Here is a 26102-nt window from a genome sequence, read left to right as displayed (position 1 = left end):
TAATGGGATGTAATGAAATGCTTCAACTGATTTATCAAAAACAAAAACTTTAAATAAACATTTTTAACGTACGAAAATATCATGAGATGTTTCTCACTCGATCCCCACGAGACCTTCAATTATATATTTCCTCTCTCCCAAAAACATTCGCTTTGACTACCTATATGTGATTTGAGGTGTAATTTTTTTTATATTTTTATACATTATTTTAAAAAAAAAATCAATAAAAATTTAGCATATATATATTCTTTGATCAGAAATTAAAATCTTGAAAAAATAAGTAGAAATATGTTTTTCTTCCACCTAAAATTATCTATATTTTATAATACACTTTATTCATATATAATATATTTAGATATATATAATACATATATATAATATAAATATTAATGTGGTTTGATTCAATTTTCATTGGGGTTTTATTTAAAATCCAGAACCTGAACCAAAATATAGGTGTAGTTTTTATTCCGTCCCGTTTCTATATGATATAGTTTTACTTGGTGCAGTTTCTTACGATTTTTGTGAATTGCGGTTCAGTTTCAATTTTCGATTCGATTTCTGCTCATCCCTAATGAGGATGAAATGAAATGCTTGAGCTGATTTATGAAAAAAAAAATACACCAAACTGTTACACCACCAAATTTGGAGTTTTTGAAAATTCCTACTATACACTCACACACTTATGAAACAAAACAACTTTATTCCTTCTATGTCTCATTACACTTTTTTATCTTATAATTATTATTTTCAATCATAATCATTATAAATTTTCTTCTTTTATATTTTAATTCACAATTTTGTTTTATTCTAATATTTCAATAAATTTATATTCTTATATAAAAAAATTATTTTTTAAATAAATTTTTCAAAAATAAAATACACAATATAATGATTACAAACATAAATATAATAAATCAAAGATAAGAAAGCTCATTTTGAACTTCCCAACGTCTTGATCTGCATGGGAAGAGCGCGAGAATTCATACAATTAAGTTGCGCTGATGAATTGGTTGATGAATTTATAATTATTTGAAATCCTTGTTTAGTTAACTTGTTAAAATTTTATGTTAAGTAATAATATTGATAAATATTAATATAAATAATTTAATAAAGGGAGAATATTCCATTATTTGTAAAAGATTTTTTTTAATGATATAGTATTAATGGATTGAAGTGAAATTTTGAAATGACGTAGTTTTCACACCAAATTAATGTAATTTTCGCAGTAAATAATGTCATGGGTCGAAGATGGTATAACGTGGTATGACCTTTTCTCATAATACTCCGCGTTACGGTTCAACAAATCACAAGACGTCAAACCATGGACGTAGCGCAGTAGCTGTCAAAGGGCCGTGGTCGCGTAACACGACATCAATATATTATTCATTTTGTATGTATGTTTTTTTGTTAAATATTATTAAATTTTACCTTTTATTCCCATCCAACCGTAAAATTTGTGACACATAATTTTTTAGTTTTGATTCAGTTTTTCTAATCAACTTCTAGATTTCGGGATTTAAAAAACCATAAATATTTGTTTTATATTAAATTATTTAATATTTTTGTTTTAATATCAAATATATATTAATATTGTTTTGAAAAGGGAAATACAGGACGAAGGTGAGCGGAAAATACAGAGTCTACATGCTATATAAGTGGAGCAAGTTTTGTGCTGGAAACAACTGCCAGAGACTTTGCTATGAACGCAAAAAGACTATCTGATGTGGCTAAGGGATCCGCGATACACAGAACTCCTAGAGAAGCTGAACGATTCAGTGGCAAGAGGTGCTCATTCTTCAACTACATGTCTTTCTGTTTGCATAACTTGGGTACCTTCATGTTTTATATTTTCTGATAGTATATATATATATTGTTCATTTTGTGTATTGAAAATCTTTCTTAAGGGATTCTTTGTGCTGTGAAAAACTCCTTATCAGAAGAAAAAATAAGAAATTTTTGTACAACTAACCTGCTGAATGGGTCTTTGATGCTGCCTCGAGTCTTTCCCCTGTATATGAGTACTAAACAGCTTACTCTTACCTGTTAGTCTCTCGGTCCCCTTTTATACGTCCATGTAAAAAATTCATGTATCTTAAAAAAGTATTAGTCGAGTTTTTTGTTTTTTTGTATATCCCTGATAATTGCCCATTGAATTAAATCGGTTGTGTGTATGTGGACATTTGAAAATTGTAGTTTAGATTCTTTGGAAATACATTCGAAAGGTTGTTTTGAGAAAATGAAGGACATGTATTTCGGAACAAATTTTTTTCCAAAAAAAGAAATGTAAAAGAGGACTGAGGGATTACATTTTAATGTTAACTACTACGATTAGTTTCTTTGAAGTTCAAATTTTTGATCAGTAACATGTCTTTTTCCGGATACAAGTCAAAGGTTTGTAACCCTGTAATCTAACTCTCATTATGTGTTTACTTTAATGCTTTGTCTAGGCCGGTCGTTCAATGGAGCAAGAACTGGATAATTGGCAGGTGGATCGCGTTGGTCTCTCTAGTCTTTTTTCTACTGGTAGTCGACATACAATCCTTCCATCTTCTCCGTAAATACAATCCAGAAGACACAGTTTATGGTTTGTTCATAATGGGGCTTGGGAATCTGGTCGGTTTTAGTTTCCTAGGTTCGCAGGCTCAAGAACTAATTCAAGATGCAAAGAGCGCATACAATGTGCCTTCCTGGTGTTACGGGTTGGCGAGCTCCACAGCTCATTGAAGATCCAAGACCAGACTGGAATGAGATCGGACTTCGTGATGTACATGTACGACATTTTAGTGATCTGCCGGTTATGAAATTCGTCAGAAAAGCTTACTCTGAGCAAGTGTCTCCTTTGAAGGAAAATCATTTGTTTACAAATGTTTGAATGTGACATATTTCAAACAATTTTGTTATTATTCCCCCTTTATTGTATATGTTATATAATTGATCTATGTGTAATGTGTATTGTAATCTCCATTCTTCCTACCTATTCTAAAATTCTCTAAAACTGGAATAGTAATGCAGAACAATTTCAACAAAGAAGATGAATCAGAAGAGCACAACAAAAACAATCATATTCATGAGTTGAATTCCATTTTTTTTAATTCACACACGCTTTGAATTGGTCCGTGCCAAAGTATTGTTTACAAATTGACTGACTCTTAATACCAAAGCGTTTCTTAGCATCCATTTGTAGTGATACTTCTGGTCGATTTGCATCTGCAAATTATGGACTCTCCACATCATTGACATGTGCTGGCAACTCCTGGGGGATCAGCTTATTCATTAATTTTCCGTAGATTGAGTGATTAGATTAAGCTTCATGAAATAGGAAAAATAAACAATTTGTTACCACCGAGACCAAACTTTTTCTCTGGTTCTCGGAGTGACTCGTGATGATTGAGTGCATGTTGGAAATGAAGAAGCTGAGCATCGTTTAATAAAAGGCGTGATTCTGTTTTTTTTGACATGTTTGTGTAAAAAAACAGAAGCACTTCGAAGAAGTTGTGGAGAGAGAGGTAGAAGTTTAGAAAGCAAGCTTGTGTTTCATGCGAATACTTAATTATAAGTTTTATAGTTCTATATGAATACTCGATTAAAAGCAATCATGACACAAGGAAAAACTCTGGAATCTAACTGGGTGCCAACTTCCCAGAATAAATTGCTTTCATCTGGCAAATAGAAAGATCCTGTAGTATATTTTTTAATAAAGTTGCAGCTGTTTTAATGAAGAGGTTTTTGAATGTCCAGATTTGCAACAGTTCGTGCAATCTGCAATATTCAACATTGAGGCTATGACGATTTCAATAAATGCTACAGGTCTCTGCTTATCAGATATCATTTTGTGTGAGAAAATGGCCAGCAAATGCAGATGGCTAAAAGTGTGGACTCGTGCAATTCCAGCAAGCAAAAGCAAATGCATTATTGTTGAAATATAGCATAAGATCTATCTGGGACCTTCCTCTAACACCTTAAGGTTTTAGATGCGCCGGTTCTCAACAATTACTTCGCAAAATAAACCGCTTTAATATGGAAAGTGTGGGCAGTAAATTTTTCTACATGAAGTTTGCAAAAACCAGTTCGTTGAATTTGCAAAATTTTCAATATCAAGGTCATAACACGTAAAAAAGAAATCTAGTGTCAGCAAGAGGGAAAATGAGGAGCTCTTGGCCTTCTTAGCAATGTCAGTGAAATTATATCAGACAAGCTAATGATCAACAAGAGGAGTTTAAACTATATATAAAAAACCAGCTTTTTAGAATCAAGATGAAGGCTATTTATGTATGTTTGCACCGCATGTTCTTAAGATGTGATACGCGAGCTGGTAAAGAGAATGAGGTTAGAATAATCATGGAATGGAGCGAAGAACGAGGAGCATAACCATTGCTTGACACTATGTCAACTCAAGAGTATTTAACAGAAACTCAGCATAACAGAGCTTTTAGTGGAACTGGACTCGACACTGACTTGGATAATTCTTCCAGGAGATTGACCCTTGCTTAGGAGGAACTGTGATTAAAACGGAAATGAATGGGAGTTGGCCTGATGTAGCAAGACTGTCGTAGAATCATTGTGCTTGCATGTGTACAGCCACGCGAGGTAAATGAATTAAGAATAATGAAGCCTGAGATTGGAAACGAAGAAAACAGTAGCCATCTGCAGATCTACATCCCTGCTTTTTCTTTAATATTTTGATCTTAAGCATATTGCTTAATCCTTAATACCATTTTAGCTGCTATTCCACACTCCCTACACGAACATCAGCAGCAGTCTCTAACAACACACCATTATGATCACGGGCCAACCAACCAACTCCAAACTTGTTTTCAGAGCTAAAAATAGAAGCATCACAAATAAACTTGATGCTGCCAATTTCAGGTTTAGACCACCACTCTACTACAGCATGATTTGCTGCAGTAGCCGGATAATTAGAATCATCTATTCGAGCAAGACTCCATGTATCAAGAAAAGTATCTGCATTATGAACTACTCTTATAGCCACTGAATTTTTACTTTAACAGAACAACTTTTACATTAAGCAATGAATATTTTACAGAGGACCCGAAAAAACATGAATAATGACACTCAACAATGACGAGGCCTAACAACAACAATTTCCAAACACAAACTAACACCGCTTCATTCCACCTTTTAAATGCCTAACAAATCTAACGATCTTGAGAAACACTGGACACTGATAACACATTTCCGTTATCAAGGAAAAACAGGACAGGAGGTAATTAGGATTTAAAAAGCGCGTTTACAATGTCTAGATCTTCGATTAGCATTTGAGTTGGGCATCAGTGGCCACGCCGCCAAGGGAAGGACATTATGAAATATGGAACTTCAATCTTATCTGGAGCTGGTGCAGCCATAGCACCACCAAGGCACATCATTTGCAGTCTTGGAATCATCAATGAGTTCTCGGGCTTGTGCAGCCAAGACACCAAAAGCGATAAGATTTCCCATTCCCATAAGGAATAAACCGTAAGATATGTTTTCGGGGTCGTAGAGGAAGAGGAGGCGACAGCACTGTATGTCAGTGATCAACAGAAAAGAAGCTAGGCCTAACAATGCAGCATACCTGAAAGCTATCCAGTTCTTACTCCATACTGCAACATTCCTGCAGGAAGCATGATAAGCAGGCGAGTCAGAATCAGAAAATATAAATCAACCAATCTTTTAAGGAAAAAACAGAGAAGGGAATACATTTTTACGTTTCAGGGGCCTTTGTACATGTCTCTTCTGAGTAAACTAATTATTTTGAAACGAGAGAAGAATGAGTATTTCAGAACAAATATTTTTCTCAAAAAGACATGTACTAAACATTATTAACATAAGCTGAGAAGGAATAATACTCTTTAGGGCCCGATATTTTGTGTCAAAGTACATGCAATTGCGTTTCATGTGAAAGAAAAAAATGTATCCAAACTGCTTTTCCCTTTATTAGGTGCAAAACGGAACCGCATTGTGCTCTTTTGGACTATTTTAACAAATTGTGTCCAGTGCACCTTTCAACAAAGTGTGTCAAAATTGCGTGCCTGTTTGGGAACCAAGACTTCTGAATTTTTTTTGCCAAAAAACCCGATTTCTAATTTTATTAACTCATTTATGCTAAAAGTCAGAGGCTGAGAATGCTAAATTTTGTTTGAGCACTTCTACTTCTTTTGCAAATGATTTAATCACTTATAAATCTTAATTTACTTCTCAATTTTAATCCACTTTTTTACTCAAAGTAAGAAGCACTTTTTTAAACTTATCCAAACGACCCCGGTCCTTGTTTTCTCGTTAGAACATCTTTAGACAAGGTGATCTACACTAAAGTAATTGTCTCGGCATAAAATCACGGTTTTAATCTTTTTTTAACTTCAAATTGAAAAATGTTTATTTGTATAATAAATCAGAAATCGGTTTAAAATTAGAAATGAGTCAAAAATTGATTTAAAGTTATAATTTAACTTAAGATACTTTTTTAATGACTTAATTTTTATATTTTTTGTAATAAAAACTACTCATAAGTCATAAGTTACTCATAAATCATTTTTATTTATATTATTATATATTTATTAACATATAAATTATTACTAAGTCAAAATCACCTAAACAGGTATTTTAAACTTCAAGCTTATCACATAAAATCGTCTTCACCTCGATCTCGGCCAACGCCACCTCTACCGTCGCGCGCCATCTCAACTCCTTTTGCCATCTCAACCTCCACATTTGTTATACCTCTACCATCTCAACCCTTACCCACGTCCCATCTCAACCCATGCCTCCGCCCCACCTCTGTCGTCTCATCCCCCACCTCCTCTATCGCCCCGCCTCCTCCATGCCCCCTTCCATGTCTACTACCTCCATTATCTCCACCATCAGAATCAATAACAAACACAGATCTGAAGATTTTTACCAATTTTTGCAATACAAATCACTAATTTCTAAAGTTAATATTACTAAATTATACTAATTTTAGTTTTTATGTAAAAATTGTTTTGTAGCTAGTCATTATACTAAGTTATGTATATATTATGCTCGAACGGAACACCTTAGAAAAAACAAAGAGCACTATCGTAATATTTCATTTTCAATAAAAAACTATCGTAATATTACATTTTCAATAAAAAAAATGATTTGGTAAGGTTATACATCTAACAATAAAGCTCATACAAAATATAAATATGAAATATTATAAAATTCTGAACATGATCCAGAATATAATCGTTGTGCACGTGTATATTGTATAATAAATTTTATACAAAATCATGTTGCATTTAAAATATATATTTATTGTTCGACATGTTAGATGCTATTATTGTTCATGTTGAAAGGCTAATTAGTTTAAAATTAGAATCAATTAAATTTTAATTTATAATAAATATGAGATATCATAATTTTTCTTCTTCTAAAGTTGTTCATTTTTATATAATGACCTACATTATATTAGTTCAAAGATATTATCTAATATACTAATATTTAGAGGTTAAACTTTGAAATGAAGATATTTTAATAATGTGTATAGCAAATTATTTTTTATCATATTTTACAATGTTACAACATAATATGCATTCCATCCTGAAAATATATAAAAAAAATACATAGTTGACGACGAGCCCATTCGACGGAGTTTACGACTTATAGCTTGACTTGACATATGTAATAGACTGTGAGCTTAAAATATAATAATAAAAATAAAAGTGATTTATGAGTAACATATGTCTTATGAGTAATTTTTATCAAAAAAAACTTTTAAAAAAATTAATTTATTGAAAAAGTATCTCAAACTGACTTCTGTGCTTAATTTAGTTTCTAACTAATATTTAAGTTACTTCTAACTTATTACAAATGAAGCTGGGGACTCGGACAATGTATCATTATTTTTAATATATTAGAATATTATTTGCAAAACATAACTAAGAGCATCTACAACAGTGTTGGCTATAAAGACATTTTGCTTAAGTGGTATTTGCTATATTGGTCGGCTGTAATTTAAAAATAGTATGTTATTAATATTTTAGATTGTTAAAATAGAATATATCAGTTTAATATGGTAATAAATGATGTGCAATCTTCTTACAGATTTTTTACAGTGCAATCTTCCTACAGATTTTTTACAGACCTGTAGACGTTCGACAAATTTAGTCATCCATAGGAGGTTGACTAAAATTATAAGACAACAGCTGGGTATGATTGGAGTATGAATTTTTCGTAAATTTTTTATTTTTAGTATTTCAACTCATATTTTAGCTAAAGGTTTTCAATGGTTACTCTAATGATAGCATGTTATATTTAGTATAACGATATCTATTATCATCCGAGCACTGCCTAATCTTTCTTCAGTGTCAATTATCAATTCTAGACCCATAATGGAAAAACAAAATAAGATGTAAATAACAGTTCACCTCTGACCATATAATCCTTCAGCAAGCTTTCCAGTCTCACTTTCTGCAGATCCGTTGAGGGATTCGTATAGCTGCTGGCTTGCTTTCATGGCCATCCTGCGAGTCTTCTCTGTAATTCTGCCAGCTCCTCTTTCCGGCGATGCTAGTCTGCAGCAATTGCGTTTTCTTTTGAGAAAGTAGCAATTGAGTTTTCAATCCAGCATTAACCATGTTGTGTATGCGCTCTATTATATAATAGGACTACGAGTCTTTATAATTGTGCCAAAAGACAAAGTCTTACTTATTATACTATTTTTGAGATCATAGAATGCGGAGTGAATCACTCCGTCACGGAATTAACCGCAGTAACTTGACAGATGATCAGTTACGAACTCATTAGCTAAAAATTTAAATGACATATCAAAAATAAGAAAGTTAGATGATATATATAAGTTCCATCATTTTGAGTATATACAAAGTTTCTATTTTTAATTACACTTAATTTATATTATATATATATATAATATTATCACATTAAAATAATATACTTTAATTATTATAATTTAAAATGATAAAAAATGTTTTTTTAATATAACCGACCAATATAATCATTATATAAGTGGACAACATTATAAAAAATATCTAATGAATTTAGTTTAGTCAATCATTTCTAGACAAAACTGTAAGAAATGTTATGACACATCTACCTTTGGCTTGCACGGGTCGTCATATTAATAATTAAAAAGTATTTTTATAAATTAAATTTAGGATTAAATAATTTCATTGAAAAAAATTTTACAAATAATATTTTAGTTACGGGATCAAAAATTAAAAAGTCAAATAAAGGAGGGATTACCTATTTTCATGTATTTTTTTTAAATTTAACCATTTCTGATCACATATATTCGGGTCTGTGGCTTATCTTAAATGAAATGATTTACTTCATCTCTTCTGGACAAAAAGATGAACAAAAAGAAAATACTGAGAGTGAGCATGATTGGATAGCTCTGTTGGCCTCGGTTCGACAATGAGTCTGTGACTCAACTCGAGAATATCTTAGAAAAAAAATAAGAAAGCAAACTTCAAGCAACTATACTGGAGCTATCTTGCAACCTGCACCAACTAATGAGATGATTTATTTGTGAAAACTTATTCTCAGTTTATGTATCTATATAATTTTTTTTGACATTTACAAATTATTATGTATAAAATATTTAATAATACTAATTATAAATGATCCTTTAAATATATTTTATATATTTTTATAAAATAAAGTTTTAGAAAAATTAATAAATAAAATGAGAATTTTTAGCTTCTCAAATCTTATACCACTATATGTTTTTAACTTCTCAAATCTCAAATCATCACATACATATCACCGTTCATAACGAGATACAGTTTATGCAATTCTGCCTATAATTCTAACAGACAAAGGAGTATTTGTGTAATTTCACCTCTATAATGGCTCTTTTACCTCTTTGTCTGTTAGAATTATAGATGGGATTGCATAAACTGTATCTGCAGGCTATGAACGGTGAATTGCAAGTGGTTTCTCACTTAAAGTACAAATACACATGATACACTTTACTCTATAGATTTCTTATATAAAAGATATTCGATTTTTTTAAGCTGATCGGACCAAAACAAATTATTTCACCTCGATTCAAAAACTGATTTTTTAGTCTGGAAAAATATGATAGGAATTCTATTAGATTTGTACCCATTTTAAATATTAAAATCATGCATAAATACATTTTTAAAATAAGTGGATTAAGTCAAACAAATGATTTTGATAAATGTAAAGATAATGCTGGTTTCGAAAAAGTGTTTTTCAATCTTTTTTTCAAATCTGATTAATAACGTATGATTGGTTCAACTCACACTAATAACAATGGGACTCCTTATATGCACATCAAATCCAATTTAAAATAATAATATTAAAAATTTATGTATGCGCCCAATAAAAATTGTGTCTGCGCCCAATAAAAATTATGTCATCTCTCTGCCAAATTATTTGGAAAAAAATTAGTATTAGAATTGAGATACGTGTACACTCCTCTACATTTAAATATTGTTTAAAAATCATATAGTGATTTTAAATTAGGATTAATAGGGCAACTTGAATTTAAATAATTGCTACTAGTACATCGGTTAAATATTAGTTGAATTTAACAAAATTCGTCAAAAAAATTTGAAAAAAATTCAAAAAAATATAGAAATTTTGTTTTTTTAAAAATTGAAAAAATATGAAAATTTGAAAAAAGTTTAAAACTTCGAAAAAATCAAAACATTGTTTATTCCAAAAATTCATTTTTTTCGAAAAATTTCGTATTTTTTAAAGTTTTTTCAAAATTTTCATATTTTTTGAAGTTTTCAGAATATTTTTAGATTTTGCAAAAAAATAATCAAAATTTATATATTTTTTAATTTTTCCTTTTTTTTCCAATTTTTATCATATTCTTTATTTTTTGACAGATTCTGTTAAAGTCAACTTACGTAACGGCTGTGGTAACGGGAGTTACCTAAATGTTTTTTTTATTAGTTTAATTAGTTTATTGCAAGTTAAATTTAGTTTATGATCTGTTTGCAAACTTTTTGTCGCAAGTTGATCATAAGTTCAGTGATTTTTTACCTATTAATATTTTTAAATTCACATACAATACTCAATTTATTATTTCATTCAATTTGTTTAAATATTTACTTTGTCATATTTGCTAAATCTATTTTAGTTTGACATCAACATGTATTTTATACTATATACCAGGTCACTGAGTTTGTATGTATAATAATATTATGCGGCGTAATTATTGCCTATTTAATTGATTCATTTGTATTTGAAGAGTACACTATTATTATATTGTTGCTTGTTGCCGGCACATCGGTGAATTAAGTTTGTTTTACTTTGATACTTTTTAAATTTTACATTCATCCATTTCAACAAAATTTTGATTTATTCAATACGCTACCGTATCCAGTATCATCCTTTTTTTTCTTTTTTTACAAATTTGACTTATAACCTTACAAATAAATATATTATCTAAAAATCTCCAGAATAAATCAGAGTTGAATCTAGAACCTGGAATGACAGGAAAATAAATTCTTAACCACATAAGCTATCCAACCGTGCTCTAGTGCAATTTTTGAATATCCAATTATTTATATATAGTGAAGGTTTATATATATATATATATATATATATATATATCATATCTCTTTTGTTAAATATTATTATAAATAATAAGTTGTTATTTGAATTTAAACATTTTTCTCCATCTTTTTTATATACATAAAAGTTACAAATTAAATTTGTTATTTAGTATGTCAATTTTGTTTAAGACGTATATCAAATATAAATCTTTCTAAGTGTATATTTATGGACACGTGCTAACATTCGATTTTTTTTTATTTAGATGAAAGATTATGATTAGGTAATATCTGTGTGCACGCAGAAATGCACACAAGCATCGGTGATGGGAGGTCATAAGAGTATCTTTACGAGGCTCTTAATCTAGACTTTTAACTTGAAATTTGAGTTAGATAAAAAAAAATTTGCTCCAAGAAATTTTTGGTGGCTTTTTAAATCACTAAATGCCTCTTATTTCTCTCTCCTCTCTCCTCAAATTTAAGATTCATCACATAGCTCTTAGCTTATTTTTTCACAATAAAAAATTTCTTAGTGGAGCCCAATATGAATAAAATATAAAATAGGGAAAAAATATCGATTTTTCTGGTGTGTGCCCATATGCACATGCTAAACACCAAATTCAATAGATTTGGTGGATTTTTATGGGTTCCTACTTATTTATAATGGTGGACCCCTGCAAATTCACCAACCACACCAATAAAAATCCACCAAACTTATGGAATTTGGTGCTTAGCATGTGCCCATGGGCACACACTAGACAAACACAAAAAATATAAAGAGTGTTGTCGAGTTTACACTTTTAACTTTGTACTCCCTCCATCCCATTTTAAGTGTCCACTTTGCCAAAAAAAAAATTCCCAAAATATGTGTCATACTCTTTAACCCATGCAATTTTTTACTAGTTCCAATATAGTATTAAATACAACCAACAAGCTTTTCCTAAATTCATTAATGCATTAATGTAGGGAATATGAATGTATAGTATAATTTGAAGTGAAGAAAGGTCAAATACACGGTATTCAAGTAGGAGTGATGCTATACGTAATTAATATTTATAAAAACCAAGGTGAATAGGTGTGTGAAGATAATGATAAAAACATCACATTAATTGTTTCTTAAGATGTGTGAAATTTGCAAAATGAACACTTAAAATGGGATGGAGGGAATACTAAATTACTGAGAATCACATTATTTATTTTATATTTTAGAGTTAATTAGATAGCTTTCGGAGATACGGTAAGAATCATTCAATAGCAAATGTTCAATATTCAAGCCGCATGAAATGATGTAATGACGCCGGAGTTTCTTTCAATTTTTTTTTTTGTAAGGTAGTTTCTTTCAAAATTATAAATGAACTTTATGGTTACATTTCAAATTCAAAGCGGGACCGAGTTACATGACTAATTCAGCAGTTATGTCACCCATGACGCACTACCAACTACGATCCAATCACAAAACAACACCGACGACATTCCACCGTTTACTTACCTGTACACATACGACAATCCAGCGTATCCGATAAAGTAATCCCTCCGTCACCCACATTCGTTTATATTGGGAACGCAGACTCGGCACATATTCTAATACTCTCGTAAAATGTAGTTTGATAAATTATTTTGGAATTTTTTTTTCCTATAAATAAAAATTTGTTGTTTAAATTTTTATACAAAATTTTTTTTTAAAAATAAATTATGGAACTATGTTTTATATGCGCTTTAAAATGCGTGTCAAATAGTGTAAAAAATTGTAAAGAAATGGGTGGGACGTAGGACACATCAGAACTCACGTAACATAGTTGGTGGGAATAACTTAACGCGCTTTGACATAATCTAGAAACCTGGAATTAAATTCCCACCGAAACTAAACAAGTAAATTCCCGGTCTTTTCTTATGAACATACTAGCAGTGTTGGCGGATTTTATAAGGAATTTACAAACTAAAAATTATACTTCCTCTTCCCTACACATTTTTCATGTTTTTTTTAAATTTTAATTTTAAATTTTTTACGATTTCACACAAAATATGATACAAAAACAACGATCATCACTCCAATCAATGTAAGTATATGATGAATCTTTACTTATTCTTTAATATTTATATGTGTTTTATTTGTGTTGGTATGTATTTTTGTTTATATGCATATTGAAATTGGTATGGATATTATTCATGCATATATAGATGTCTTATGATCGAAGTTGGATCACTCGACGAATAATTCCCGGTGGTTATGGATTTATGGATGAATATACCGAGGGGGTTAAATATTTTTTGGCTTTTGCGAGAAGCAATTCTACAAAACATCATGATCCAAATCTTCTTATTAGATGTTTTGTAGAATTGCTTCTCGCAAAAGCCAAAAAATATTTAACCCCCTCAGTATATTCATCCATAAATCCATAACCACTGGGAATTATTCGTCGAGTGATCCAACTTCGATCATAAGACATCTATATATGCATGAATAATATCTATACCAATTAATTAAATCAACTAATTCTTGATGTCGAGTTTCACTTATTTGCAACCGGTTTTCTCGAGAGTTATACCACATGGCACTATCATGGCGACTCTAGCGGGTCGAGAAATGAACAAATGAATGAACACGAAGATGTGTATGATTAATATGAGATGTTGAGGAATGCTTTTGGGCCGGAAGCTTTGGAAGTAGAGAATAACATTTCCGAGGACGAGGACCCACAACATACATGCGACGGAATTTCCAGTTTCCCCCAAACTTACAACGGATGTTCATACATTACTTCTGTTGTAACATAACTATCAACGAACATTTAGTCGCAAAATCAACATTGTTCAAACAAAAAACCAAGACCCACAACGAACATTCCGTCGTAAATTAGTGAACTTACGACGGACAGTGCGTCGTAAGATAAAAATTGTCCAAACAAAGATCTTGGGCCCACAACTTACATGCGGCGGAAGGTTCCGTCGTAAAGTCGTAAACTTTCTATTTGACCAAAATGACAGAAAAGTCTGTCATAAAGTACGATGAAATAGCGTCTTAATTTCCGTTGTAAAAACCCTGTTTTGTTGTAGTAGAAGAGATTACAAATTAAAAGCGAGTCTAAGAATTTATTTAGTTGGAATTTTTTTTTATTTATAAAATTTGAGAATATTTAATCTGTATATTTAAAAATGTACCAAATTCTAGGATATTTAATTAGATTATTTAAATTATGATAATTATGATACAAAGTCTGGTGATATATATTCAATTATGATTCAAAATTATATTTTGAAATCTGATGATTTTCGGTTGGAATTATTTAAAATTCATCAAAATATAATGATATTCAAATATTGATTAGTTTTTTTGGACTTTCTAAAATGATGTGAGATTTTTCAATGTATTTAAGATATTTGAATTCCCATTCAAATTCAAACGATTTTGAAGTATGGCATTTAAATCCCGGACTCTAATCAATTCTATGATATTTTATCGAGAATTCAAATAGAATTAAAATTGGGTATAATTTATAAAATTCATAAATTATATGAAATCTATTAAAATATCAGTTGAACACATAGCATAAATGTTACTCTACCCAATCACACCCATCAATTTTCTTACATTTCAAAATATTTCAAACAAAACACATTCTTATAAAATAAAAATTAATTAATGTACCTGCAATTTTCATTATACATTTCTCACCCTATCAATTAGGATAAACTTTATTGAAATATAAGTTCAATTTAAAAAATCGTAATAATTATTATTTTATATTACAAATCATTTTCAACATTACTGGAATTAATCTTAACATTATAACGCACGAAGATACCGGCAGTAGAAGATAGAAAGAATCAGGAAGCTGTAACCATCCAATGAAAAATTATTTATTTATAAAGTCAATGTTATTATGTTAATCATAAACAGGCCGGTAAAATGGACTTTATCAAGGGTTAAAATAAATAAGTACAGTAATTATAATGTTATCATATTATTACTCTTTTTTTGTTTATTTTAAAATCTCTCTCATACACACACACACACACACATATTTTATAGATTAGAAATCAAAATATATGTGTGTATATATATAATAAGAGACAAAATCAGAATCTTTCTATCTCTAATGTCTTTAACTCCAATACAAACATGAATTTATAACGCAACTACTATAAGATAAATAATATATTCTTCCTATAAATGAAGATATAAAAAAATGAAATCAATTTATGATCAGTTAAAAATAAAAAAATAAAATCACTATCAAAAACATATATTAACATAAAAAAAATACTTATAACAGATCAGAAAAAATAATTTCTACTACCCATTTATAATATATAAATGGGTTTTTTTTAACATAATCAAGTTTAAAAGAATTTTTTCAAAAATAATATCACTTTTTGATAAAAATTGTAACAGTACTATATTCCTAAAAATATTTGCAAAAATACGGTGGTTGCATATGCAATCATATCACTGCGACGGCTAGCAATCTTATACAACCAGAAATGCAACTTTTGGGAATTTTTTTTTGAAAATTACATTCATTTGCATAATAAGTTGCAATGCGGAGCCAATTCTAATATGAACATTGCAACCTAAAACGCAACTAAAACAACAAACTAGAAATCAGCTAAAAAACAACCTTCATAATCCCCATAGCATCCTGGCGATGCTGTTTGTGTTTGAGATTTGTTGTGTTGAGTCGTGCGAGTCCGGTGTTTGTTGGCTGAGTAACGGTGTGAATCATTATATACACATGTATATTCAAAAGCTAGTTCCCCTGTTTATAAACTTAGGGTTTATAGAGTAAAATCAGAGTTTCAAATTGAATTGATTGATCGAGGTTTAGATAGAGTTTGGGGTTTGGTTGTATTGCGGAGAGAAGCCGGGTCCGTTGCGGTGTCATCACCATGGCGACTCCAGGCGGTAGTCCTCTGCAGAGAACGAGTAATGGAGGGGGGGGGGGGAGGGGTTGAAGGTTTGGCCGCACTCACGTCGGCGTTGCCGACGGAGTCGTGAGGCGAGAAAAGGAGGTGGGAGTAGGTGTGTGGTTATGTGTATGGAGCATGGGCGTGCCAAGGCCGAAGTCGGCGAAATCTCCACCGGTGGCGTTGGTGGGTTTGAGAGGACGGAGAGTGGAGGTAAGTATATTTGTAAATAAGATTTAAAATATTCAGAGAAGGTAGTATACTTGCAAATAGGATCCAAAAAGTAGTATACTTGGTAAATTTCGTATATAAAAAAGTATTATAAAACTATATCTTCAAAATAAAATGTAATTAATAATTAATAATATTTGATTAAATTTTAATATAAAATATAATAATATTAGAATTTAAATTATTATATGAAATTTTGTATTATATTCCCACTTCACATTGAGTTGAAGGCTAGCTAGTATGAGTAATAAGAAAATAAAACCAGAAAATCAAAATACAGAAAGAGGGAAATGAACTTTGGAAAACTTAGACCGAGGGAGTCACTTCACTTGTCTCGATCCCTATCTACGTCGGGCTGAATAAAAAATGTCCGGCCACCATTTTGTATTATATCTCTTAAGTCTTCGGACCATCTTTTGGAGATTTCTCGATCCTGCAGGCTCTATTGTTAATACCAGGAAGAGAGCAGAAAACTGCACGACAATAATTTAGTGTCCGTCTAAATTATTAAAAATTCTATGACTCATCTCATGAAGTCGTTTTCAACGTTACTCTACAAAAGTATATGATCTTAGAAAACGAGACCTGACGGGGAATATATAATCTTTCTACCGAATTCATAAAATTCATAATTTGCTATATAGTAATATATATTGTTGGAAAATCTGTTAATTTGCAATGTGTGTGTCATATAAAACTTAAAGGAAACGAAGATAGTTGCTAAACTCAGGGTATTTTATTTGGCTAAGACTTGAAGATATATATACTGCATTACACCAGAAATACCTATAAACTAGAAACTAGATAAACTATGAAACTGCACTCCTGTTTTCACTCCAGTGCATGGTATTCCACTACTCTCCTAAAGGCATGCAACTTCTTCATAACGTTATCTGCTGTTATAGACTCAGTTTGCAGCAGGACAACCAAATAAATTAACTACTTAAAATTTAAGTTTAAGATTATCCCAACATATATAAGATTATAAAAATTATATAGAGAGTAAACAAGAGTATTGTTCTTATTGACATATGAAAATAGGTTACAAGTATAATGGAGGGTCAAGACTCTCACATTAATGGGAGAAATTTAAAGCACAAAGTCATCCACAAGCCAATTAGTCAAATGTCACCTAAATAAATTATTTACATAACACTCCCTGGATTACTTGAACTAATATCATGCCTTCTTAAAATCTTACTAGAAAAAAGTCCGTGGGAAAAACCCTAGCTAGTGAAGAAAAAAGTATACATGACTTTTGCAAAATAAAAGTATATATCATTTATGCCTCCCCATCGTCACAATATGATGATAAAAATTAGCAAATATCCCAAAGTGCATTTTGATCTTGTGCGCAAATTTTTGACAACAAATGGTAGGAAGTGCCTTCGTGAATAATTCTGTTTTAATGTATCATTCCTTGCACCTTATGCTGCTTGTAATAATTTATTTCTTAAAAAGAGAATATCTGCTATGTACTTTATATAAATATTAAATTTCATATCTTTCATTATCATAATCGAAATAAGGATTTGCTCCTGCAAAATTAACTAAAAATTCTTATGAGAAAGGTTAGTGCACATCAAATAAAATTATATTTATGTAACATGAGAATTCACACATGCTTAAATAAGACATGCTTATAATTATTCAAGACATGTATAATTAATAAAACATGGTTTATTTTACTTAAGTATGGTGCTTCAGGACGAGGAATTACGTTCAATTGTTCATAAAAGTTAGTGTACTATTTTGTATTTATAATTCTTATGGGATTCACATATAACAATATATCTTTCATCTAATAGTAATTTTTCTTCCAATATATACACCAAGAAACACTTTGTAACATATACTCCCTCCGTCCCATTTTATGTGACCCTTATTCCTTTTTGGGACGTCCCAAAAAGAATGAACTTACCATACTTACTATTTTTGAACACTACTTTTCACTATTACACCCACTACTTTCTTCCACTATCTTCATTCTATAATAATATAAACACTATTACACCCACTATCTTCCTCCACTATCTCAAATCTATTATTAAATATTGGTAGGTCCCACCACTTTACCTACTTTTCAACTAAATTTACTACATTTTTCTTAATCTCCGTGAAAGTCAAACCAGTTCACTCTTTTTGGGACGGAGGGAGTAGTACTTTGATTATGAGGTGCAACTAATTCAGTGTTAACTAAAAACACATTCTAGTTTTCATATGCTCTGGCTTAGAGACTTTATGAGTTGTCACCAATAATTTGATATAATCAGATCATATTCTTATCTGGAAATAAATCGATCATGGATACAAATTCACGTATGAATTTTGCAAACTTGGCTTTCGGGGACGTCGACACTGGGACTAATTCTTGTGTCAAATATGTGGATTCAGATGGTACCTCCTCTATGGCTGTCAGAAATATCATCGTGTCAAACATGTTGCCCCTTCATGCACAAAAGGATTGGGAAACCGAGGACTGGAGCTTTAATTACGATGAAGACTCACCTCTATGGGAATTAAAGGATGGATTTTCACCTGATATAGTGGTTTTTTTATGTTGGTTCACAAAGTGTCGATATAGATGTTAATGAACAGGAGGAGGTTGCTAAGAGACTTCTGGATGATTTCAACTGTGTTCCCACTTTTCTTACGAATGACCTCTTGGAGAAATCCTATCATGGTTTCTGCAAGCACCATCTATGGCCTATATTCCATCATATGCTCCCAATGTGCGGAAAGCATGGTGACCGATTTGATCAAGGGCTGTGGCAGGCTTATATCTCTGCAAACAAAATATTTGCAGACAAAGTATTGGAAGTGGCAAATCCCGAGACGGATTATATTTGGATTCATGACTATCACCTCATGGCGGTCCCTATATTCTTGAGGAATAAGCGCCACAGGGCCAAACTTGGATTCTTTCTCCACAGTCCATTCCCTGCATCAGAGATCTATCGAACACTTCCTGTAAGTGCAGACCTTTTAAGGAGTTTGTTGAACTGTGATCTCATCGGGTTTCATACTTTTGATAATGCTCGCCACTTCCTCTCATGTTGTAGTCGAATGCTGGGACTGGACTATGAGTCCAAACGAGGACAAATCGGGCTGCATTACAGTGGTCGCACGGTGTATAACAAGATTCTGCCTATAGGAATTCATTTGGGAAAAGGTGAAAATGTTATGAATCTCCCTTCTACATCAGTGAAAGTCAAGGAAATTGAAGAACAGTTCAAGGGGAAGCATGTGATTCTTGGCGTAGACGACATGGACTTATTCAAGAGAATAAGTCTCAAGTTATTAGCATTTGAACAGCTATTGAGCAAGTATGAAAACTTGGGAGATATTGTGGTTCTCGTTCAAATCATCAATCCTGCCAGAAACTGAGGAAAGGACATCGAGGAAGTGAGAAGGGAGGCGTATGGAACTGCTAATAGGATTAATCATATTTATGGTTCTTGTGGTTATCAGCCAGTGATTCTAATTGATTGACCAGTTGATCGATGTTAAAAGAGTGCCTACTATGCTGCCTCAGAATGTTGCATAGTAAATGCTGTAAGAGATGGAATGAATCTAGTCCCTCATATGTATATTGTTTGTAGGCAGGGCTCTACAGCTATGGATGAAGCTAGGGGAATTATCTCACATTCTCGTCAAACAAGTGTGCTAATTATTTCTGAATTTGTACGCTGTTCTCCATCTCTGAGTGGAGCAATCAGAATAAATCCATGGGATATTAGTTCCGTAGCTGAGGCTATGCGTTCTGCAGTCTCCATGGATGATTCTTCAAGGCAACTAAGACATGAGAAGAACTATAGCTATGTTCAGTCTCATGATGTGGCATATTGGGCTCGTAGTTTCCTGTAGAGCATGGAGAGATCTTGTCTTGATCATTACAATCGTCAATGCTGGGGTATGGGCTTGGGTTTCACATTCAAGGTTGCTGCCCTCCCCTTAGATTTTCAGAAATTGTTTTCTAGAAACCATAGTTCCTGCATATAAGAGGACAAATAAGAGGGCTATATTTCTAGATTTTGATGGCACCCTTGTTCCGCATTCCTCAACAAATAAAAAGCTCATTCATGAAGTGGTCACTGCTCTTAACACTCTGTGTGATGATCCTAAGAACACAGTGTTTATAGTTAGCGGAAGAGGGAGAAATTCCTTAATCGAGTGGTTGGCTCCATGTGAAGGCCTAGGAATAGCTGCTGAACATGGCTACTTCATAAAGTATATTTTTGTTTTTGAAAACTTCTTAGATACCATTTTTATTGGCACTTCTGAAGAAATTGTCTTTGCTTCCAGGTGGAAGAAGACGTCCGAATGGCAATCCAATTTTGTTGTGGATCTGCATTGGAAGGCGATAGTGGAACGTATAATGAATTTGTGTACAGAAGCCACAGATGGTTCCACCATCGAAGTCAAGGAAAGTGCTTTAGTCTGGCATTATCAAGACGCAGATCATGATTTCGGATCCTTCCAGGCAAAGGAGTTACCCGATCATTTAAAGCACGTCATTGCCAACGAACTTGCAAAGGTTAAAAAGGGAACATATATTGTACAATAATTTACTTAACTATCAAACTAAAATATGTAGGATGTCAGCAAAAGCTTGGTCACACAAAAAGTAATCTCGACAATGGTCGGCAATGGCGGGATCCCTGATTTCATCCTCTGCATTGGAGATGACCGGTCAGACGAAGACATGTTCGAAGGTCCTTTGAAAATTGTTTAATCTGCGGTGGTCCCTGCTGCTCCGAAAATCTATTTCTGCACTGTGGAGCAGAAGCCTAGCAAAGCCAAGTACTGTGTCGACGACACTTTTGAAGTACATGAGCTGCTTCAGCGGCTTGCTAATGTTTGGAGTTCACAGCCAAGCTGATCCTCTTGAAATCCGCCAAGATTTCCTTGACAGCTGACAAGCATAGTGTTGGTCAACATTGTTATATATAGGAGGATATATAATACAATAAATAAAATATCATTATATTACTAACAGGTAATTAAATTTATTCCGCAAACTAAGTCATTATCTATCACAGAAACATAAATAGGAGAATTCTTCTCAAGCTTTACATTCCTCTTCCAAATATTTAAACACATGTACAACTTTGTATGTGACAAATTTAAACTCGATCACCACATTATGAGAGTGAGAGAGATACCTTTGAAATATATACTTACTCCATACATAAACTGGGAATAGTTTAAATTTTTTTACTATTTCTCCTTGTTCATTACTAATTATTAAATGTATATTTTTAAATACATGTTACATGTTCATTACTAATTATTGAAGGCACAAGCTCAGGTCATGTCTATACCGTCAATATTGTGTTTTATATAATTTTCTCTATATTCAATTACCCGTACCTTAAACTTATAAAATTTTATCATATATACCTTATGGATCAACCTATCTTCCATTATCTATATTAATATTTCTTATTAATTTTTTTATATATTCTTTAGTAAATTTTTAAGTTTCATCCAACATTATGAATGAAACTTTATTATGTTTTATTTATATTTATTAGAATGTATAAAAATATTATTATAAAGTTCAGTTTAGAATAATCTTTAAAATATGTTGTCATAAATTTTAATTATAAAAAAAGATTGATATAATTTACTTGTTGGAGCATGACCCATAATTAGTACATAATTCTAAATAAATACAATTGATCACACATGGATCAAATAAATTTTACTGGAGATAGGACATAGATAAGGCTTATTGGCTATACATCTTAATTGTGGCCCAATAAAACCAATATTTTAAAGATTGGGCCCATAACATAACACCCTTCATTAGGGTTTGTACCTCATACTATAAGGGCGGCGGAAACCAACTACATCGCTCAATCTAAAAGAAATGAGAAAGGATTGTGTAGAGTCTCCTTTGTCAAATAACTTTGAAGCAATTGCTCACTATTCTCTGTTGAAGGTAAGATTATTTTATAAACCTTGTGTAATGTAAGTATTTTATTGAGATATTAATCAGTATATGGACTTGATTACTTGATTATTTCACATGAGAGGGTCAAATCCTTCAAAAGATAATTGTTATATAAGTCTTTTATGGATATTTTTTCTTTTACTCTTGTTTTTTATACTAGTACTTGAATTTTTTTTGTCATGAGTAATTATAGTGAATCGGAATTATAATGAATTTGAGAGAAAGTGATAGACTTGTTTAATTTTTGATTGCTCATGATCATATGATATTACCGCATGTAATCTTTTTGATGTATTAATATGTTCTTCTCTTTGCGATCCGGTTCAAGAACTTCATGTCACTATGCCTTTTTTCATGTTTTTTGTGTGCAGTTACAAACAATTCATTTAGAACTCGACTTAAATTGTTGCACAACATGAGTTCATGGTATCGTATTAGTAATTTGTTTCTTAAGAATTACTTTTATAAATAATATTTCTTTAAATATTAATTTTAATTTTTTTTTTCATTTCTTGTTTGACAAACTTCAATTGATTAGTCTTTTAAATAGGTTAATATGTATACGTGTGTGTCTATATGATTTATGATGTATCTAATTGATTATCATGCTTATATACAGGATTTTCATGTGGACTTGTGTGAGGAACTAAGCACCTCGTGAACTTTATAGTATGAATAATCTGGCTAATCACATGGTATATATACTTACTATGGTTATTTTAATTTTTACTTGATTTTTGTTGTACTATGTTGCTAGAACTATGTTAGCATGTATCATATGCTTGTGAAGATTTTTTTTTACTTTATTTGTTTTTGTTCTATTATTTTATTCTCGGTAGTTTTTCTTATTTCCTTGCCAAATCTCAATAATAGTGAGACTGATACATTGTATTTATGTTTTCATCTTAGGTCTTTATACAAATCTTGAATTTATATTTTGCTATAGTGCTCATTGGTTTAGTTGCTTATAATTTTATGCATCTCAAGGTTGCACCTATGATATTTGATCATCGTTTCTTATGTAGTGGAAATTATAGTATGTAAATAATTATATAAGAATTTAGGTTCATATGATGGATCTTATGAATAATCTTCTACATATTTTGGTGTCAAATATTGATTTTCTCATGTTTCCTCTCTACCTCAAGTGATAGTGCATCTTGTTCTAGTATCACTCTTTAAAAGGGATATACCTTTAACATTTGCAAACTGTATTTGTGTGTTTTTTCATTGAATAATATTTTACTCTTTTCTCAAGTAACATTTAACATAAAATATTTCATATATAATTATTCTCTTCCTTTCTAATTTCTGCCTAACATTAGATAGGAAAAGTACTTTTTTTGTTGTTGTTATTTCAGATTAGAAAAGTTTTGTATTAGACAACATATATACCATATATGTAGGCCCCTCTAGTATTATAATAGACCTAATTTATGATTTTTTAGGAATATTGCATAATTAAATAAAATTAAAGCAGTCAAAGGTAAACTTGTATCATCTAACTGACTAACTATAATGATATATCATATTTTTTCCAAACATTAACAATTGTATGATGGAAAGTTGTCTCATATTTTCATGGATTTGACATAATTTTATTTTATTCGTAAATATGATTCTTTATGATTGAATATTCACAATTTCACATTCTAAAGAAAATATATTTTATTACATAAATCCTTGTATAAATTCTATCTATAGAAATGCTTCTTTTTTATTAAGTTTAGAGCGTCCAATTTTTTGAAAAAGAGTTGTGAGATAAATTCTTATATAGATCTGTGCCCCCTTGTTTTTTTAATAAATTAGTTAATATGTTTTATTATATATATATATATATATATATATATATATATATATATATATATATATATATGTAATTTATTGATTTAGTTTGAATGATGAGTTAAGACATTCGTGAAAAGAGAGGAACATGACCAATCTTCTAACTATTTAATATTAGATTGTCCATGTATTCATGATACTTATGGTTGATTTATCATTCTCCTTCCCATCAAAGGTGTTTACATATACGGTCCTCATCAAATGAAACTAAATTAATAAATAATTAATATCATACTTATGCATGGAATTTTGTTCATAAGTATATTATTATTTTTTATTAAGTCGTACTATATACATGTACCTTGAATGAAATAATTATTTAGATTTAATTTTATATATTTGATGAAAAGGTGATTTTATTGATTTTTTTTGTGACTTCTTATATTGAATTTATTTTTATTATTACAAGGGAATTAGATTAGCAATAATAAGGAGATGAGGGCGTCAAGCACATAAAATATTCTTCATTGTGTATGTTGACCTCTATATATGTTATTAATTTACCTCAATTATGTAATAAAATTTCTAAGAAATCATTATAACCTCAGACCTCCTATCATATTCCATCTATTACATTATTCATAAACTTATACTCCCTCTGTCCCATTTTAACTGCATTTTTAGAGAGATGCACACAAACCAATTTTTACCATTATTGAGGTGTTTATTTGAACGGTTTTTCTAGTGTGTGCACATGGGCACATGCTAAGCACCAACTCTCATGAAAATGGCTTAATTTGATTGGTGGAATTGGTGTGAATGCAGGGGGCCATCAACATTTAATATTCATCCACCAATCAAAAGTTAGTATTCTCATGGAAGTCAGTCACTATTGTGTGCCCATGGGCACACCATAGAAAATTCGTTATTCCAATAATTTTACATAGCTACCCTATAAAGTCAAACTAAACTACTATTTGCATGAATGAGGGGCAAATTTGAAATTCACCTACCAAATAGTGTATGAAAAAGAAGAAAAAGTCACTTATTTTGGCACAACAATCAAATTCTAAAAAGGCAGTTAATTAAAATGGGACGGATGGAGTAAGTGCTAAATGTAATAAAGAAACTGTCTGGACTCCCCCGTCTTGCAACTATTTAGGTAACTTTTTCTCCAATTTTCTGTCATAAGGTATATGATACATGCGTCAAATATTTATATATTATTAATATGATATATAATGTGACACCCTTTACCCATCCATAAACAAATAAAGGACAATGTTTTTGTCGTTGGCTTACAAAATGTTAGGAGGTTTGTGGAAGAACTACGTCCGAGTTAGAATAGAAAAGAAAAATATCAAAGTTTGAGGATGTTTGAGGTTTATGGAAGAACTAGGTCGTGAGAATATTTGGTGATTTACATAATCTAGCTTAATAAATTTGACATGGGTGGAAATTGTCAATTTAAATTTTACATCTTTAAATTTCAAATTAAGTATATATGGTATTCTTATAACAACAAAAGTACATTAATATATCAAATCCAGCAAAACATATTGGCCATATTAATTAACACAAAAATGGTGCTCTATTCACATTTTAATTTTAAAAAATATTTTTCTTGAGATTTTTTTTACAGCTCCTGCCCAATTGCATCCACCTTTGTGGTAAAAAGTATTTTTATCTTTTCAAGGAATAATCCTTGAAGAAAA

At 31.1% G+C, this 26102-nt stretch overlaps 2 long non-coding RNA genes and 1 pseudogene across 2 annotated transcripts; 2 read left to right on the top strand and 1 right to left on the bottom strand.

The window, feature by feature from the left end:
- Nucleotides 1-1646: 1646 nt before the first annotated feature.
- LOC108201880 (uncharacterized) lies at nt 1647-2939 on the top strand. Its single transcript, XR_010287239.1, has 2 exons — nt 1647-1785; nt 2448-2939. It is a non-coding gene; the product is annotated as an uncharacterized LOC108201880 (long non-coding RNA).
- A 2055-nt stretch (nt 2940-4994) lies between these two features.
- Nucleotides 4995-8609, bottom strand: LOC108200473 (uncharacterized). The gene is made up of 2 exons (XR_010287355.1): nt 8385-8609; nt 4995-5611 (listed from the first exon to the last, which is right to left on the bottom strand). It is a non-coding gene; the product is annotated as an uncharacterized LOC108200473 (long non-coding RNA).
- Nucleotides 8610-18946: 10337 nt separating this feature from the next.
- On the top strand, nt 18947-21525 carry LOC108201031 (probable alpha,alpha-trehalose-phosphate synthase [UDP-forming] 9; annotated as a pseudogene).
- The last annotated feature ends 4577 nt before the right edge of the window (nt 21526-26102 follow it).

This window comes from Daucus carota, chromosome 9, assembly GCF_001625215.2.
Source record: "Daucus carota subsp. sativus chromosome 9, DH1 v3.0, whole genome shotgun sequence".
Classification (NCBI taxonomy): Eukaryota; Viridiplantae; Streptophyta; class Magnoliopsida; order Apiales; family Apiaceae; genus Daucus; species Daucus carota.
Note: the sequence above shows the minus strand (reverse complement) of the source record. Positions and strands in the feature narration are given on the sequence as shown.